This window comes from Heterodontus francisci, unplaced genomic scaffold (genome assembly GCF_036365525.1).
Source record: "Heterodontus francisci isolate sHetFra1 unplaced genomic scaffold, sHetFra1.hap1 HAP1_SCAFFOLD_58, whole genome shotgun sequence".
In the NCBI taxonomy this organism is placed as follows: domain Eukaryota; kingdom Metazoa; phylum Chordata; class Chondrichthyes; order Heterodontiformes; family Heterodontidae; genus Heterodontus; species Heterodontus francisci.
In genome coordinates, this window is record NW_027142006.1 from 372,915 (window position 1) to 392,142 (window position 19,228).

Sequence of the window (19,228 nt, forward strand, 5' to 3'; positions counted from 1 at the left end):
ATGAAGATATCAAGAGCAGAACATTAACATAATCTGAGTTCCGCGATCTGGTCGGGTCCCATTCCCCTCAAGTGAGGAATGAACGGGTGGGGAAATTCCGCCTGGAGTTATATTTGTCTCCAATGAAGATGAGCTCACAGTGAGGATGGAATAGCTCAGTTGGGAGAACACTAGATTGAAGAACCAGAATACAATCCCTGGTTTCATCAGTTTTACTTTGGTGTCTCCATCAGTTTAAGTAGAGAGAATCAGAGGGGAGATTTTCCACTCTTGACCCCATGGGCTGAATTTTAAACTAACGGTGCGGCTCTCGGCAGAGGCACCGGAAGCGGGTGTCGTCACCACACGAGTGAAATGTGGCCGACCGACTCCGATCACGGAGCAGCCGACAAATTAATGAAGGGGAGGCGTGGGGCCTATGTAAACAAGGACCAGAGGTAGGGAATGAGGTGCCGATGACACTGACATCTGAAAGAACGGCAGGTGCTGGCACCATATTTAAAGGGCTGCCAGCCCTGCATTCACTGCTGCCTGGTTTAAAGGAATGTCTTCCTGAGAGCCATCTGCTGTCCCAGGAACAGTTCTGCTGCCTCTGATGCCCCAGGACCCGTTCTGCTGCCTCTGTTGCCTGATGGATAAGGAGCTGAATGCGAGCCTGCAGTGACCATGGTGCCACGGTTTAGCGATGCCTCCCTGCAGGTTCTCCTCCAGGTGGCAAGAGAAAGTTGCAAGATCCTCTTCCCCAGGGATGGGAGGTGGAGACCTGTCCACCTGACCAAGCAAAGCTGGCTGGAGATAGTAGGTGAGGTCAGCAGCCATGGGTTCACCCCCAGGACAAGGATCCAGTGCAGGAAGTGGGTCAATGACCCAGGTTGCTCAGGTGACAACTCAAAACACTTTGGACCGTTTGGACATTGCATGTGGCAGAGTGAGAGGGAATGTTTAGTGGAAAGGGAGTGACCACCCAGTCATGTGTATTGGGGAAGGGCAGCAGGAGAGGCACACGTCAGTCATTATATAACCTCACACAGTCCCTCGAGAGGGGCCGCATGCAGGAGGCATATGTGTGTCCACATCATGGACTGCTGGACTATCACCATCAGAGATGTCGGGCTTGTCCCCGCTGGGAGACTAACTTTGTTCATCATTGTGTCTGCAGGAGAAGACATCCCACAATTGGAAAGAGCGTGTCAAGACTGGCGGTGGAGTGCCTTATCTCCGTGTCCTCATCCCGATGGAGGAGGAGGCCATGGAACAGGCAGGGCAGCAAAGCAGCAGCTCCATAGCTGATGGAGAGACAGGGGCATCTACCCAAGAGAGTGAGTGAACATCTCCTGGGGCACAAGTGAGCATCCGCTGCAAAGGAGCCACACTGCTCATCTGTTCACCACTGCATCAATGGAGCTGCACAGTAGGGGTGGTTGGAATGTCACGATGGGCAGACCGTAACCCTTCAATGTCCCTGTTTTCTCATGAAGGCCCGGATGAACGACAAAAGCAAAGCGCTGGAGAGACTGGGAGACAGCCGGACACGTCTGAGGAGGAGGAGGGAGCCTCAGATGGTGCACCATCACATCATTCCCCTGCACCCTCCACCAGAACAGAAACGCTCACGCAAACTGATGAGCACTTCACAGACAGGCCCGGGCAGCTGACGGAGGCTGTGACAGCCGAGGCCACTGACAGTTGGTGGTCTGTGGGAGGCCAGGCCCACACTGAGCCTCAGGCTGATGACATGCCTCGGGTGTCACCAGCAGCACGGGAAATACCGCAGCTGCAGCGAGAGGTCAGGTAACATCTGGCAGAGTTGCCAGAGGCTATGTGTACCCAAACAAGGATGGTGGAGGAGTCCATCCAGGCCTTGGGTGCTGCACTGTCTCTGATGGGGGTGTGTCTGGCTTCCTCCATTGAGAGATTGGTGACTCTCATGGAGAGCCAGATCCAGCCGATCAATCAGTGGCTGCCAGAGATGTTCGCAGACCTGCACTCCATCACTTTGTCCATGAGCTCCATCCAGCGGTGACAAGGTGAGAGGGGGGACGAGGCACCTGAATTCTCCACCAGGTCCACGTCCCTCTCAGGTCAGCAGGGAGGTACAAGTGTGTCTTATAAGGGGGAGGAGCAGCTGGCTGCTACATCTGGGGTCTCCTCTCAGGGTGCTCCTGGTGTGGACAGTAGCTCGAAAGTCCCTCTGCCAGTGACACCAGTGATGCCAGTGTCTCCATCATCCTCGATGACAGAGGGGGGTCCCTGTACCTGTGCAGGAGGCCCTTAGTGTGCCGGGGCCCTCCAGGCCTGAGGCAGCAAGAGGACGGCCACCAATGTCATCCCAAGCCATGGGGCAGCAAGGTCAGCAGCCTGTCTCCACCTCAGCTGCCAGAGCAGGGGGAGCACCACGTAGGAGCACCCGGAAAAGATTTAAGAAGAGCACCTAGATTCACTGAGGGGTTCACGGGTGAATGTACATTCCAGATGGATAGGGTTGTGTTTGGTGTCACACAGAATAAAGAAATGATGTTCTCTCACTCTGTCCTTCTAATTGTTGATGCCCTTTGGGACTTCATTTAAACCCTTCCTCCCAAGGGGCTGGAAGTGAGGGACCAAGCCCTGAGTTCACAAAGCTTCGGCCTTGCCACTGTGCGATGTGTACCTGGGCCCTGTAGTGCAGAAGGAAGGAGGTGACAACAGGGCTGATCAAAGCTAAGACTTTATTGACTTGGTTCCAGAAGGTGGTAAGGCTCAAAGGAAACGTGAATGTATAAGGGTGTCTCATGTCTCCCTTGTGTGTTTCTCATGGTGGCTTTCCTGCTGTGCCTGAGGTCCTTCATCTGGCACTGCCTGAGCAGCATCCTCCTCCACATCCTCACCATCAGAGGAGATATCACACTCCATGATCTCCTCACGAGTCAACACCTCACCCCTCTGTAATGCCACAGTGCACAGCAAACCACCGCGATATACGAGACCCTCGCCGGGACATACTGAAGGACTCCACTGGAACAATCCAGGCGCTTCAATCTCATCTTCAGGAGACCAATGGCCTCCTTGATGGTCACTCGGGTTGACCCGCAGCAGGTTTTGTACCTCTCCTCTGCATCCTTGTGTGGATTCCTCACAGGCGTCAGTACTCATATCCTCACTGGGTTGCCCTTGTCTCCAAGGATCCATCTCAGAAAGCGCATGGGGCCACGGAAAAGTTCTGGCACCTGCGACTGCCTTGGTATGCAGGCGTTGTGGCTGCTTCCCGGGATTTGTGCACACACCTAATGGATCCATTTGTGATGGTCACAGACCAGTTGCACACTGAGCAAATGGAAGCCCTTCCTGTTGAAGGGTGCTGGCTGGTCTGCAGGAGCCTTGATGGTCACATGGGTGCAGTCAATGACACCCTACACCGGGGGAAATCCAGCGATGGCCCTGAATCCTATAGCCCTCTTAGCGTGACTGTTTGGATCGATGTGCACATAGTCACCGGCCCTCCTGAACAGGACATTGGTGACCTCCTTGATGCACTGATTCACCACAGACTGTGAGATTCCACACATATCTCCAGTGGATCCCCGCAATGATCTGGTCATCGAGAAGTTCAGTGGCACAGTGACCTTCAGTGACACCGGCATCAGGTGCCCACCAAGTCCCATGGGGCACAGCTGCATCATGGCAGAGAGATCAGTGACAACCTCCGTGGAGAGGTGCAGTCTGTGGAGACACTGTCACTCGGACATCTGTCGGTAGTCGAACCTTGGCTGACGTGTTCCTCTGCCTCCTTCTCCAGCCTCCTGTTCGAGGCTGGCCTTCCTGTGGGCACCCAAGCTGCTGTGGTGTCCCTGCTGGTGCCTGCCCTTCCCTCCCTCCCTCTCTACTCCTCCTCAATGGGAGCCTCGAATCCAGGGTGAATGAGGCCCATGACAGGTAGCCCCTCCCTGAGTGCAAGGCCTTCACAGTAAACAACACCCAGCCACATTTACCTCACTCTTTACCCACTCACTTTTACCCTCATTGAGGTGGCACTGCCTCAATGGCACCCTGGTGTAGCTCCTCCTGCAGAGCTGGCACATTGGCCCCCACTCCTGACAGTGATTCCGGATGCCCTTTCCCCCTCCACCCTTGCTGCCAAGTTACGCTACCTCACCCGACAGCTTCCCAGTGAAGCCAACAATCAGCTCCCACCAACCAGTCACCTCCTTTAACCAGGCGAGGCTCTGAAGCCCCGTGGTTCCCGTGTGCTATTAGTTCAATTGGATCCAGTGAATAAAATTGCTGACAATTGGACTCATAAATACTTGAAATGCCTTCTTGCCGTGTGGATGTGCGAAGTCTGCCCTCCATGTCAGCCGCCGACAGAAAAATCCATTCCAATGTATTCCATTCCAATTGGCCGTTCTCAATAAAGTGTCAGGAATGAAGGTCAGAGGAACAGACCAGGCTGGAAACACAGAAAGAGCGAGGAGAAGCTGGTGTGAAAAACAGAGATTAAACAACAGGCTTGTTCAGTTGGTTTGGGTCTGGTGTTTAGAATACCCGGAATCTGGGTTCACTTCCCTTCCAACTCAGCGAATTGTATCAACATTATGTTCATAAAACCATAGACTGATACCCAAAGAAGGAGACCATTTGGTCCATTGTGTCAGTGCTGTCTCTTTGGTTGTGCTATCCAATTAGTCCTGCTGCTCAGCTTTTTCCTGTAATCCGTACATTTTTCCTTCCAGTATTTATCCCAATTGCTTTTCAAAGTTACTACTGAATCTGCTTTCAAGTCCTGATCAGACAGTGCATTCCAGATCACAACACATCACTGTATAAAAAATCATTCCTCATTTCGCCTCTGGTTCTTTTCTCAATCACCTGATAAATACATCCTCTGGTTACTGACCCTTTTGCCACTGGAAACAATTTCTCCTTATTTAACTTATTGAAAACCTTCTTGATGATGTCACATACTAGACTGCCAGTAAAACTGAAGCCCATGGAATAAAAGGGACAATGACAGCATGCATATGAAGTTAGCAGACTGATAGGAATATAGAAGCAGGAGTAGGCCATTCAGCCCATTGAGACCACCCCGCCATTCAATATGATGATGATTGATCATCCACTTCAATGCCTTTTTCCCACACTATCTCCATATCCCCTATGTCATTTGTATTTAGAAATCTGTCAATCTCTGCTTTAAACATACTCAATGACTGAGCTTCCACAGCTCTCTGGGGTAGAGAATTCCAAAGATTCACAACCCTCTGAGTAAAGAAATTTCTCCTGGTCTCTGTCCTAAGTGGCTTTCCCCTTCTGTTGAAATTGTGTCCCCTGGTTCTAGACTCCTCAACCGGAGGAAAAACTTCATCTACCCTGTCTATCACTTTAAATATTTTGTAAGTTTCAATGAGATCACCTCTCATTCTTTGAAACTCTAGAGAATACAGGCCCCGTTTCCCCAATCTCTCTTCATAGGACAGTCCTGCCATCCCGGGAACAAGTCTGGTGAACCTTCATTGCACTCCCTCTATGGCAATGATACCCTTCCTAAGGTAAGGGGACCAAAATTGCACACAGTATTCCAAACTGCAGACCAACCAAGGTTATATACAATTGAAGCAAGACTTCACTACTCCTGTACTCAAATCCTCTTGTGATAGATGCTAACATATCATTCGTCTTCTGAATTGCTTGCTGCACCTGCATGTTAGCTTTCAGTCACTTATTGACAAGGACACCCAGGCCCCTTTGTACATCTGCACTTTCTAATCTCTTACCATTTAAGAAATAATCTGCACATCTGTTCCTCCTACCAAAGTGGATAACCTCACATTTTTACACATTATATTCCATGTGCCACTGTCTTGTCCACTCACTAAGTCTGTCCAAATCCCCTTGAAGCCGCTTTGCATCTTCCTCATAACACACATTCCCACCTAGTTTTGTGTCATCTGCGAACTTGGAAATACTACATTTGGTCCCCACATCCGAATCATTGATGTATTTTGTGAACAGCTGGGTCACAGTGTAGTGGTGAACAGTTGTATTTCTGTCTGGAGGAAGGTTTACAGTGGGTTCCCCATGGTTCCTCATAACTTCAGACTGGAAAAGCTGGGGTTGTTCTCCTTGGAGCAGAGAAAGTTCAGAACAACTTTGACAGAGTTAGAATCAAGGAATCAAATGGTTACAGGACGGAAGGAGACCATTCAGTCCATCATGTCCATGACAGCTCTTTGCAAGAGCAAATCAGCTAATTCCACTCCTCTGCCCTTTCATTGTAACCCTGCAAATTTTCTCTATTCAGGTGTTTATCCAATTCCCTTTTGAAAACCACGATTGAATCTGCCTCCAGCACTCTCAGGCAGTGTAATCCAGATCTGAACCACTCACTCTGTCCCACACCCCTGGTACCATTGCAGAAAATCTCTTCTGTTCATTTCATCCCTCATAAATAATTGAAATGAAATGTTTATTAGGAAATGCACAATATAAAAAAGAGAGAGAAATAAATGCTGAGAAAAATAGAAGTCAATGTTTGGAAGGTAAAAAGAGCAAAAGATGTAACTTTTATTCTGGTTGAGTGAGAGGAATATATCACACTTTGGGGCTTTTTAAGAGGATTTACTGATAAACCTGGGATTTGAGAGGAAGCTGGTTCATGGTTTACAGAACAAATTCAGTCCCTGGGGTGGAGGCAACAGCTGCACCGTCCAATAACAGACAGGACGGGGACACTGTCTCAGGCCTGGTGAGCTCAGTCGATGAAAGCATGAAACTCTGAATCTCAAGTTTTTGAGTTTGAGCCCCACGATGGGTGTTTTTTATTTCCTTTTTAGGCTGATTTTACAGGCATTCTCCAGCTCTGAATTCCTCGGCAGAGAGTTCAAGGACTGTTTGAAATGAAATTCAACAGCAGTATGAGAAAGTCTCTCCTTGATTCAGGACTCTTACCTCTCTGCAGCAACTCGCTGCTGAAGATTGAAATTTATCTCATTTCATTTTCAGCTCATGGTCAGTGTGAATCAGTGAGACTTCTGGCTGTCTCCCACTTCACAATCCATCAGTGCTGAGAAATCAATGGGGAATATTACTCACATGTTACAATGTTTTATAAATACTTGAATGTATTTCACACTGTGTCTAACAGTGTGAATCTCCCCTGGTATATCAGCTCACCAATACTTCAACAGAACATTCACATAATGTGAGCTCTGAGATCTGTTCAGATCCCATTCCCAAGACCTGGAAAGTGGGATTGGGCTGGAATGCTCTTTTTCAGCTGGCACAGACACGATTGCTAAATGGTCTCATTCTGTGCCATAAATTTACTCCATTTTCTATGTTCTATGAAGTGAGGTGTGATTGGGAGGGGCAATTCCACCAGGGTTATATTTTCTACCAAAACAATGACACAAGGGATACTTCACTTTTTCATTCATTCATTCATGCGATGTGGGCATCGCTGGCTAGGCCAGCATTTATTGCCCATGAGAAAGTGGTGGTGAGCTGCGTTCTTGAACCATTACAGTCCATGTGGGGTAGGTACACCCACAGTGCTGTGAGAAAGGGAGTTCCAGGATTTTGACCCAGCGACAGTGAAGGAACGGCGATATAGTTCCAAGTCAGGATGGTGTGTGGCTTGGAGGGGAACTTGCATGTGGTGGTATCCCCTGCATTTGCTGCCCTTACCTTTCTAGGTGGTAAAGGTCGCTGGGTTTGGAAGGTGCTGTCTAAGGAGTCGTGGTGCATTGCTGCAGTGCATCTTGTAGACGGTACACACTCTGCAACTGTGCGTCGATGGTGGAGGGAGTGAATGTTTGCAGATGGGGTGCCAATCATGCGGGCTGCTTTGTCCTGGCGGTGTTGAGATTCTTGAGTTGGAATTGCACCCATCCAGGCAAGTGGAGAGTATTCCATCACACTCTTGACTTGTGCCTTGTGGATGGTGGACAGGCTTTGGGGAGTCAAGAGTCATGGATGAGTGAGAGGAATATATCACACTTTGGGGCTTTTTAGATTTAGATTAGATTTTAGATACAGCACTGAAACAGGCCCTTCGGGCCACCGAGTCTGTGCCGAACATCAACCACCCATTTATACTAATCCTCCACTAATCCCATATTCCCAACAAACATCCCCACCTGTCCCTATATTTCCCTACCACCTACCTGTACTGGTGACAATTTATAATGGCCAATTTACCTATCAACCTGCAAGTTTTTTGGCTTGTGGGAGGAAACCGGAGCATCCGGAGAAAACCCACGCAGGCACAGGGAGAACCCAGAATCGAACCCAGGTCCCTGCAGCTGTGAGGCTGCGGTGCTAACCACTGCGCCGCCCTGTAAGAGGATTTATTGATAAACCTGGGATTTGAGAGGAAGCTGCTTCATGGTTTACAGAACAAATTCAGCCCCTGGGGTGGAGCCAACAGCTGCACTGTAATTACTCGCCTCAGGATTCCAAGCCTCTGACCTGCTCTTGTAGCTACGTTATTTGTATGGCTCCCCATGGTAACCCCTATAATGTTGATAGTGCTGGATTCAGTGATTGTAATGCTATTGAATGTCAAGGGGAGATGGTTAGATTCTCTCTTGTTGGAGATATTCATTGCCTGGCACTTGTGTGGTGCGAATGGTACTTGCCACTTATCATCCCAAGTCTGTGTGACTGAAATAGCTCAGTTGGGAGAGTGTTAGATTGAAGATCCCTGGTTCAATCTGGGGTTTTGGCAGTTCTCCTTTATTCTGCATCGCCATTTGGTTTTGACTCTTGAGCTGCACAATTTACACTGAAATTATTTACCCAACTCTGAAGGTTGGATTGGAATAGAGAGATATCAAGGATGGGAAATATTTACATTGTCTGCTGTAGCTTATTCTCTATCTCTCTGTGTCCTTTTCCCCAGTTTTTGACTCTCTCGGGGCCGGGTGAACATTTGATTTGCTGCATTTGTCCCAAACTGAAGCCTTTTCCACATCTCTGGGTGGTCAGACTCGCTCTGTCTGTTTTTGTTGCTCGTGACCATTAACGAGAACAGGCCACGAGTTCAACGTTTATCAGCAAACGGAAGATAATTGGAAAGAATTCTGTGTTACTCCAGACCAGTGACAAAGATACAATGGGTGTTATTCAAAATAAGTTTCCTCTGACATTTTATGTAAACTTGTTTGTATCTAAAAGTTGGATTTTAAGTGTAACAAAAATGTGTCAAATTATTGACTGACCATGTGACAGCACACATGGGGATCAAATCCACAGCCTTGTTGTTATCAACACTGCGTCCTAACCAACTGAACTAAGTGGCCTATAGACAGAGCCAGGTATGGGTTTGAGCCGCACGCTGGGCGGCTTGTGTTTTATTTCTCACACTGGGTGACAGAGCAATTGTACAAACAATGGACACATCACATCCCTGAAACATTGTTCTGATATAAAACAGTGTGAAATAAGAACTGAGCATGGAAATGGAACGGAACCAGAAATCAGGACTTTAATCTGTTAAAGTTGATCTTGAAATTCAACCATTCACTGAACATTCCAAAAGATTGAATTCTCTCCTGATATAAAATCCAGGAACTTGAGCTGCTGTAAAACATAACTGAGCCTGATGTGATTTGAACACGCAACCTTCTGATCCAGAGTCAGACGCGCTACCGTTGTGCCACAAGCTCACAGATAATGCAAAATATTCCATTCCTGGCAGATTTACTTCTTGTTTAGATTCAGTGATTGAAATTAATTCAATCCTCATCTGACCTCCACTCTGAAAAGGCCTGCCACCCGACCTGAACCCGACGGGACCTGACGACCTGTGTCGGGTTCGGGTCATGTCGGGTCGCTCTTCCGTGTCTGGCTTTTGGACTCGGGTAGGGTCAGGCCAGGTTCAGGTCAGGCTGGGTCCAGGTCGGGCTGAGTCCGTGTCGGACACACACAGTAAGTATTCCATTTAACTCTGCTGGGAAGTTGAGTTTAATAAGTGTCAAAAGTTGAAAAGCCAACCAAAGCCGGGAGTCCGGGTCATTCAGGAGGGAAACTCTGAGTCTGCTCAGTGAGCAAGTGAGCATTTCTATGACGTCATTGCGCTCATGCTGCAGCTTCCTGTAGATTCGAAATCGGGAGGTAGGTAAAGTGAACATTCCGGTGGTCGGGTAAGGCTCGGGTCGGTTTGGGCATGGGAATAAATGGAGATACTCGGGCCGGGTCCAATGTGGTTCTGTCGGGTTCGGGTCGGGTATTTTTTCCTGACCTGAGCAGGCCTTTACCGCTCCGTCGGTTCAGTGCCTTATTTAAACTATTACTTGGAGTTCTGTTTTACAGGGTCTCGGCTGTTTAAGTGTTTCCCAGACCCACTACTCTGATTAATCAGACATTTTGCTGCTAACTGCTGCTGCTACAATTGAAATGTAAAAAAAGAATTTCCAGTGACCTGCAACCAATGGACAAATACATTTCAGAAAGATAAAGCTCATTCACCAATCCACAAATGTGTCTTTCTGCTTATATTTATAAACAACTCCTTCTCTCCACTATGAGAACTAAACAATCACTCCAGTTATTTGAAAGTTAGTACAAGATGTTCCAGTTCATCAATTTTAAAACTGCAGCAGGTATTTTCCAGAAACCTTCTCTGTTGGAACCTCAGTCCCATTTAGATTGAAAGTGGACAATTAATGTATTCACTTGTTCATTGTGGACAGGTGTCTGACTTAGAATAAATCTCATTAACTTTCAATGAGGTGGCAGTATTTCTGTGCTCCCATTTTACACAGTCTGTCCTGTTCATGCACCATGTTTTTATTCTCCTCTCCCATTCTCCACAGGATACAGATTGCAAGCATCATCAATCTAGCTGTTGAAAAGCATGGGAAGAATCTGGTCACACAGGTATTGAAACATTCATTATCTGCCATTTTACAAGTTGGTTGCTTTAAACACAGTACAATGTGCAATCATCTTGAAAAGAGATTCTCTTCAATATCCAATACAAATTGAATTACAAACCTGACAGACAAACACAGGAGAACAAGTGACTAGTGAACACAAACCTCATGGTGCTCATTTTCAGATTTATTGCAGTCACTTACAAAACAAGTGAAAGAATATTACAGTGAAATGATTTGGAAAGTAGGTGTGACTTTTCTTGGTGCCTTTCTTTGCTCTGTTGGTGAAACTTTCTTGCACCTGACTCCTGTTCATGTCTCTGTTTCCTCTATTGAATGAGGAAGGAGGTATTTGATCAGAAATCAACTGGATTGTGTACCTTTGAGAGGGGATTTCAGCACCGTCAGGGCTGGAAACAGGAGTGAGTGAAAGACAATGTGTGGAGTTTGATTTTGTACAGAGGGAGAGCAAATCTAACAGGACTGTGAGATATTGGCCTGGATTTTGCAGCCCAATAGTGGTGAACTCTGAGACTTTCACTGCTATTGAGGGTCTGAACAGCACTGCAACTGCCAGTACATTCACACACTAACACCAGCATCTGGAAGTTGTGGTGGTGAGAAATGTGCTTAGAAGGAGCCTCTGATCATAATCGCACCAGCCCACTCTTTAAAGTGACAGGGACCTGTAGTTCAGCAATTTGGGCACATTGCCCACAACGTACCCTGATTTTTACCTGGGTTGGATTAGAGCCGGTACCAACAGGCTCAGGGGTGCTCGGGAAGGACTTTTCTGTTGACACAACAGCTCCACTATTCCAGGAAGACACCGGCAGCAGCAGGGGTCAACTTTCAGAGGGAGTTCAGACATTTTAAATGTTGTATTTTGTTTCTTAATTGTATGTAACTTTTTAGCATCGCCTTATCAGAGTTTCTAAATTTACATCTGACGTTTTATGAACAAGATTGAAGTGCTTTTAAAAGATCTCTAAATATATATGACTTTTTATCGAGATTTATCTGGCTTCTTTGTAAAGACTCGAGTAAGATTGAAATGACTTTTAAAAACTACATCATATCCTTTAAAATCCTGCTTACATGTCGATGATATTGGAAGATGGCTTCAGAATAACTTAGACTATCGTTCTAACAGGTACTGCAACAGCTTCAGTCCTACTTTCTGCAAAAGCTGGTGAATTACAAAGAAACAATGTATTGAGCATTTTATAAACTGTTGATGCAGATGGGATTCAAACTCATACATGTAAAACAGAAGGAATTAATAATCCATCATCTTAACCTCTCAAACACTTCATCACCCAGCTTTGTGCCAGCAACCCATCACATGTCTTTTTTGCCTCTATGGAAATTTGGGCAGGATGGTCACCTTCAGCTCAGATCCTGACTGTGCATCCAGATGTGCAATGATGGAAATGTAGCTTCTTTTAGTAAATGACATTTCCATCACATCAGGTCATGGCCTGTTGGGAATGGAGTGGTGTGAAACATTTCCAGACCATGTCCAACACGTTTCTACTCAGTGTGAAAATCCACCACGGAAAGACTGGAACATACAATCATTTGATCACATCATGATTAACATCACTCAGACACCTGAACCATTAGGTCAATGACGAAGTCATGATGACTTCGAATTTCTCATGAAATGACAACTGAACTAACTGACTGGAAGAATTGCTTTAACTCCACGTGATCAGAGAGGCACAGCCTCAGACCGACTTGGCAGATGAATATTGATTGAATAATTTCTGTGTGAGGAATGTTCCAGCATCATAAACCAGGGGAACGTGCTGACTGAGCTGTGTCTTCATCTCTTCTGGGCAGTCGGACAGTTCACCCTTCATTCTGCTCTGATTCACTTTCCCAAAGCGGATCTACAGATTCTCAAATCTGGAGACGGGGTTTTCTTATTTTGTTCCTTTTGATTTTTCTTGCTCCTGAATGATAATATATTCTAAACCTCGGATCAACCCTCCCCTTTGCGTCGTGTTATAGTCTTGGTTAAAAGAGACACAAAATGGCGCAAACACTCTGAAACATACAGCACGGTCACACTTTCCTTCAGTGAGATTAATGTTGAGCTGTTTTCCAGGTTAAATGCAACTGCAAACACATTGCTCTCAAAGAAATTGTAGGGGATTGAGTTGCCGTTGTAATATTAGCACTGGACATCTGTACGAGCAGGAACAGCCATTTCAAACTCACATCCTTCACAAAGGCAACCACTGAGCTGTTTTCTTTTGTGAATGAAATTCATAAGAAAAGTTAAAGTTCACAAGAAAATGGATGTAAATGATTGATAGCTAAACTTTTGCAGCAAGGATATGAATCCAAGATTTTCTGATTAGAAGACAAACACTCGAACCAATTAAGCTACTGAGCCAGATCACAAGTGCTGTGACAACTAAGGGCAGAGGAGGGCACTCTTTATTCTCATCCCACTTCTCCACAGGTCACAACATCTATGTGAACTATTCCCACATACTGATACAGTCAATCATGTACTCTATTTTTCCCAGAATAGAAGACACTGACCAGGTTTCTTTAATGAACAACAAAATTATCCATTTATTGTCGAACAAGTTTTAACTAGTCATGAAGTGAAGCATAAACACACAGGTGGAAATTTTAAAAGTTCCTTTTTCACCTTTACCAACTTTTAAAGTCCTTTTTTTTATCTTCAAGCCACATGCAAACACACACACACCGGATAGCTGAAAAAATAAAAGGGATTTTTTAAAAATTCAGCACTCTGTTACAGACAAAAACAACCTCTTGGGCTGTTTATTTGCTCATTTTTGAAGAAATCATCAGATGAGATATGTTGCTCCAAAACTGGAATGCAGTCTAACTTCCGAGTATACGTAGACAGGTCACTAGGGTATTTTAGAACAGTTCTTTTCAGAAGGCATTGAGAATTAATTTTAGCAGGCCTTCTTCAAAGACATGCGACAAGATGAATTAACTCAGTGGACTTCTCAGGGTCTTTTAAAGATTTTCTGGAAAACAAACTGGGTTGTGGTCTTCTCTCCTTCCTTGACGATTCTTCAGGCTAACTTTATCAGCTGCTCACTCCAGCAGGTAAAACACACTGACTGCTACAACCAAAGGTTGTGAGTTTTCTGCCGTCTTAGGTTTGCGCTGCTGCTGCCAAGCTTGTCCAATCAAGGGGCATGACTGACTTCTCTGTCCACATTTCTCCCTGTTACCAGGGTTTCTGTTCTATACTTAACTTGAATCATGTGACAACCAGTAAACATAGTTGCCAAATTGGTTCTTTTGGTGTCCTCTTGAAAAAGAACTGGTCCTACATTTATTCAGTTTGATTATGACTTCTTCAAAAAATATTTTAACAAAAGAAACAGAATCCCTTCCATAACATCATGTACTTTCCCTGAGCTACAGGTTATTGCAAGTCTCTCTGGCAGTGTTTATTTTAGGTGATTTTGCACTCAGGTTCTTTTGGAATCCATGTGTTTGCAGATATTTGTGAGTGAGAGATGTGGTAATATGTTTAAAAGATTTCCCTGTAAATTATTCATATCTCCATCTTTCCCCGAACTTTGTACAAACACATTAATATGGGAATCACACACATCAGGCCGTCAAACCTGTCCGCTGAACATTGAAAGGTGACAGTGTTTATTGTGACGGGGTTCCATTTATGAAGACACATCTTGATGATTCACACATGTAAAAATTTGTATATTATGTTCATGACATAATGACATAAATAAACATTTCCTTGCACTTGCCATGCTTGTTGAACATTTTCTCTGCTGATGCCCCCTGAATATATTAGAGAACATGGTGACGAGGTTGAGATAAAAGTCTGTAAATATAGGCAGCAAACAGCAGCAGGGACTGCAGTGAACAAGATTTACGTGACATATTTGTGCTTATATTGGTGGGTGAAATAAGATACTAAACACACAAAATCCTACATTTGAGCTCGCGTAAAAGATTGCTCTGTCTATGGAGATAGCATCAAAGAATGCTCAGGAATGTTGTCCTATGCCAGTGATCGGAACACACTTCAGAGGAACTTAAAAAAAAATGGTAAAATGGGCTTTCACATAACAGATGAAATTTTACACAGAGAAGTGTGAAGTGATACAATTTGGAAGGAAGAATGCCATATAAATGAAAGGTTACAATTCTAAACTGGGTGCAGGAGCAGAGAGACAATGTACACCAATGTTAGAAGGATTGAAAAGGTTGCTTAGAGCAAACAGGACACTTGGCTTTATTAATAGAGGCATAGAGTAAAAACATATAAATTATGCGAAACCTTTATAAAATACTGGGAATGAATGGCCTCTTCCTGTACCTCCACAGAAAGCTTCCATTCCAGGTTTACAAACACTCGTCAGGATCACTCTCCACAGATCCTGCCACTCCAGGCTCGGACACCCACTTCAGGATCACTCTCCACAGATCCCGCCACTCCAGGCTCGGACACCCACTTCAGGATCACTCTCCACAGATCCCGCCACTCCAGGCTCGGACACCCACTTCAGGATCACTCTCCACAGATCCTGCCATTCCAGGTTCGGACACCCACTTCAGGATCACTCTCCAAAGATCCCAGCACTACGGGCTTGGAGACCCTCTTCAGAGATCCTAAATCTCCAGACACGGGCATCCTTTGAGGACCACTCTCCACAGATTCTGCCCTCCAGGCTCAGACACCCTCTTCAGAATCACTCTCCATACATCCCGCCGCTCCACGCACGGATATCTCCCTCAGGATCAGATCAAAGAATGTTGCTTGTCACTTATCAGCTCAAGCCTGAATGTTGTTCAGGTCTTGCTGCTTGCAGGCACAGACTGCTTCAGTATCTGAGGAGTTGTGAATCATCAGCGAACATTCCCACTTCTCACTTATGTTGAAGAGAAAGCCATCAATGAAACAGCTGAGGATGTTTGGGCCTAGGACACTGCCCTGAGAAACTAGGTATCCAGTCATGAATGGTGGTCGACAATTAAATAACGAACCAGATGAGGAGGCTCCAAAAACATCCCTATCCTCAATGTTGGTGGAGCCGAGCACGTCAGTGCAAAAGATAAAGCTGAAGCATTTGAAACCGTCTTCAGTCAGAAATTGCTCAGTGGATGATTCAACTTGGCCTCTTGAGTTCCCCAGCATCACAGCTTCCAGTTTTCAGCCAATTTGCTTCACTCCACATAATGGCAAGAAACAGCTGCAGGCACTCGATACAGCAAAGACTATGGGCCCGAACATCATTCCGGCTCTAGTACTGAAGACTTGTGCTCCAGAACTCGCTGCGCCCTCAGCCAAGCTGTTCCAGTAGAGCGACAACACAGGCATCTACTTGCTGCCCCATCAGTCTGCTATCAATCATCAGCAAAGCGATGGAAGATGTCACCAACAGTGCTATCAAGCACCAGACACTTAGCAATAATCTGATCATCGATGCTCAATTTAGGTTCTGCCAGGGTCTCTCAGCTCCAGGAAATAATTTGGCAGATTGAGGAGAATGTGGGAAAATGTGAGGTTATCCACTTTGGTAGGAAGAATAGAAAAGGAAAATATTATTTAAATTGTGAGAGATTACAGAATGCTGCGGTGCAGAAGGATCTGGGTGTCCTCGTGCATGAATCACAAAAAGTTACCATGCAGGTACAGCAAATAATTAGGAAGGCAAATGGAATGTTACCCTTTATTGCAAGGGGGATGGAGTATAAAAGTAGAGAAGTCTTGCTACAAATGTACATGGTGCTGGTGAAACCACACCTCGAGTACTGTGTACAGTTTTGGTCTCCTTATTTAAGGAGGGATATACTTGCATTGGAGGCAGTTCAGAGAAGGTTCATTGGATTGATTCCTGTGATGAAGGTGTTGTCTTATGAGGAAAGTTGAGCAGATTGGACCGATGCTCATTGGAGTTGAGAAAAATGAAAGGTGAACGTATTGAGACATATAAGATTCTGAGGGGGCTTGACAGGGTAGATGCTGAGAGGATGTTTCCTCTCGTGGTGGAATCTGGAACTAGGAGACACAGTTTCAGATTTAGGGCTTTTTCATTTAAGAAGGTATTTCTTCTCTCAGAGGGTCATTAATCTTTGGAATTCTTTACCGCAGAGAGCAGTGGAGGCTGGGTCATTGAATGTCTTCAAGATTTTTATCTACAAGAGAGCCAAGGGTTATGTGGGCAGGCAAGAAAGTGGGGTTGAGGTCATGATCAGGTCAGCCATGATCCTATTGAATGGCGGAGCAAGCTCGAGGGGCCTAATGGCCTACTCCTGCTATGAGTTCTTCCGATCTTCTGTTCTTATGATCTCATTGCAGCTTGGTCCAAACAGAGACGAAAGACTGGAATTCCAGAGGAGAGGTGAGAGTGATTGCCCTTGAGTGAGTGTGGCATCAAGGATCCCTCGCAAAATTGAAGTCAATGGGAATCAGGGGGAAAACCCTCCACTTGTTGAAGTCATACCTACCAAAAACAAGATGTTGTGGTTAGTGGAGGCCAATCATCTCAGCCCAGGACATTGCCTCAGGAGTTTCTCAGGGTAGTGTCGTAGACCCAAACATCCCAGCTGTTTCATTGACGACTTTCTCTTCAACATAAGTCAGAAGTGGGAATGTTAGATGATGATTCACAACTCTTCAGATACTGAAGCAGTCTGTGCCTGCAAGCAGCAAGACCTGAGCAACATTCAGGCTTGAGCTGATAAGTGACAAGCAACCTTCTGGCCACACAAGTGCCAAGCAGTGAACATCTCCAATGAGAGAGAAAAAAAATCTACCTTTTGATATTCAGAAGCATTATCATCGTTAGATCCCCCACCATCAACATCTTGACCAGAAACGTAACTGGACTAGTCACATCTATGCTGTGGCTATAAGCGCAGGTCAGAGATTACGAATTCTGCAGCAAGTATCTCACCTCCTGACACCACAAATCCTGTCCACCATCTACAAGGCACAAGTCAGGAGTGTGATGGAATACATCCCACTCAACAACACTCAAGAAGCTCAACACCATCCAGGACAAAGCAGCGCACTTGATCGGCACCTAACCCACCACCTTAAACATTCAATCCCCCCACAACCAGTAAACAGTGGCTGCAGTGTGTACCATTTCCATATGCAAAGCAGCAACTCGCCAAATATCCTTCAACAGCACCTTCCAAACTCGTGACCACTACCACCTCGAAGGACCAGGGCAGCAGATGCATGGGAACTCACTACCTGCAGGTTCCCCTCCAAGACACTCACCATCCTGACTTGGAACGATATCGCCATTTCTTCACTGTTGTTGGGTCACAATCCTGGAACTCCCTCCCCAGTAGCACTGTGGGTGTTCCTGCACCATATGGACTGCATCAGTTCAAGAAGGCAGCTCTCCACCACCTTCTCAACGGCAATAGGAATGGGCAATAAATGCTAGCCTTATCAGCGATACTCACACCCAAGAATGAATAAAAACCAAATCACTCTCCACAGATTCCCCCACAATCTGGGCTTGGACATTTACTTCAGGAGCACAGAGCTTTATATCATTGCAACATGAGTTCCAATCTTCATATTCTGTTCACTTTTCACATTATTTTCTACCAGTCCACTAGCTTTTATTAATTCAGTATTCGGGTCTCTGCTCCTCCGCCGTTTCTAACATCTCACCTCTTACAAAAAAACACTCTGATCTATCGTAGGTAGTAGATGACCCCTCATTTCAAACTCCATCTGCCAAAGCATCGCTCACTCACTTAATCTATCAAGAAGATTTGAAAATAAATTTCTTGCCAAAGGATAATTTTCTGCATCTGCTCCCTCGCCATTTGCTTTTCCCATTTGTCTTTCACTTGGTGCAAATCAAGAGAAAGTAAAGATGGAAGGAAGGAGGGGAGGAAAAATCCTGCTCTGTTTCGTGATCCCTATTTGATCTTCATTCCAGTGCAGTTTGGGTGAAGAATTCCAATTGTCTGTCTCAATTTTAATAAAGTATAACCAATTCTGGAATCACTGTCTGGACATTGACAAGAACAGGTTTCGAGGCTGACTTTAAACATCAACAATGCACTAAACAGTTCATAAACTAGCGACAAGGATGGGATTCGAACCCACGTGTGCAGAGCACAATGGAGAAACAGTCCATCGCCTTAACCTCTCGGCCACTTTGTCAGCTGCAGGAACACAGCTGTCACATTCAGCACAGTTTCTGGCTGTGCAGCCAGCTGTGCAATGATGGAAATATATCTTCTGCAAGGAAATGAAGTTGGGAATGGAGCGGTGTGAAACATTTTCAGACCATGTCCAACACGTTTCTACTCGGTGTGAAAACCCACCACGGAAAGACTGGAACATACAATCATTTCAACACATCATG

General features: G+C 45.6%; 2 non-coding genes across 2 annotated transcripts; both read right to left on the bottom strand.

Annotated features, from left to right (window-relative positions):
* Window positions 1-9,572: 9,572 nt before the first annotated feature.
* Window positions 9,573-9,644, bottom strand: trnaq-cug (transfer RNA glutamine (anticodon CUG)). The gene has a single exon. It is a non-coding gene; the product is annotated as a tRNA-Gln (tRNA).
* Window positions 9,645-18,941: 9,297 nt separating this feature from the next.
* On the bottom strand, window positions 18,942-19,023 carry trnan-guu (transfer RNA asparagine (anticodon GUU)). The gene has a single exon. It is a non-coding gene; the product is annotated as a tRNA-Asn (tRNA).
* Between the last annotated feature and the right edge of the window lie 205 nt (window positions 19,024-19,228).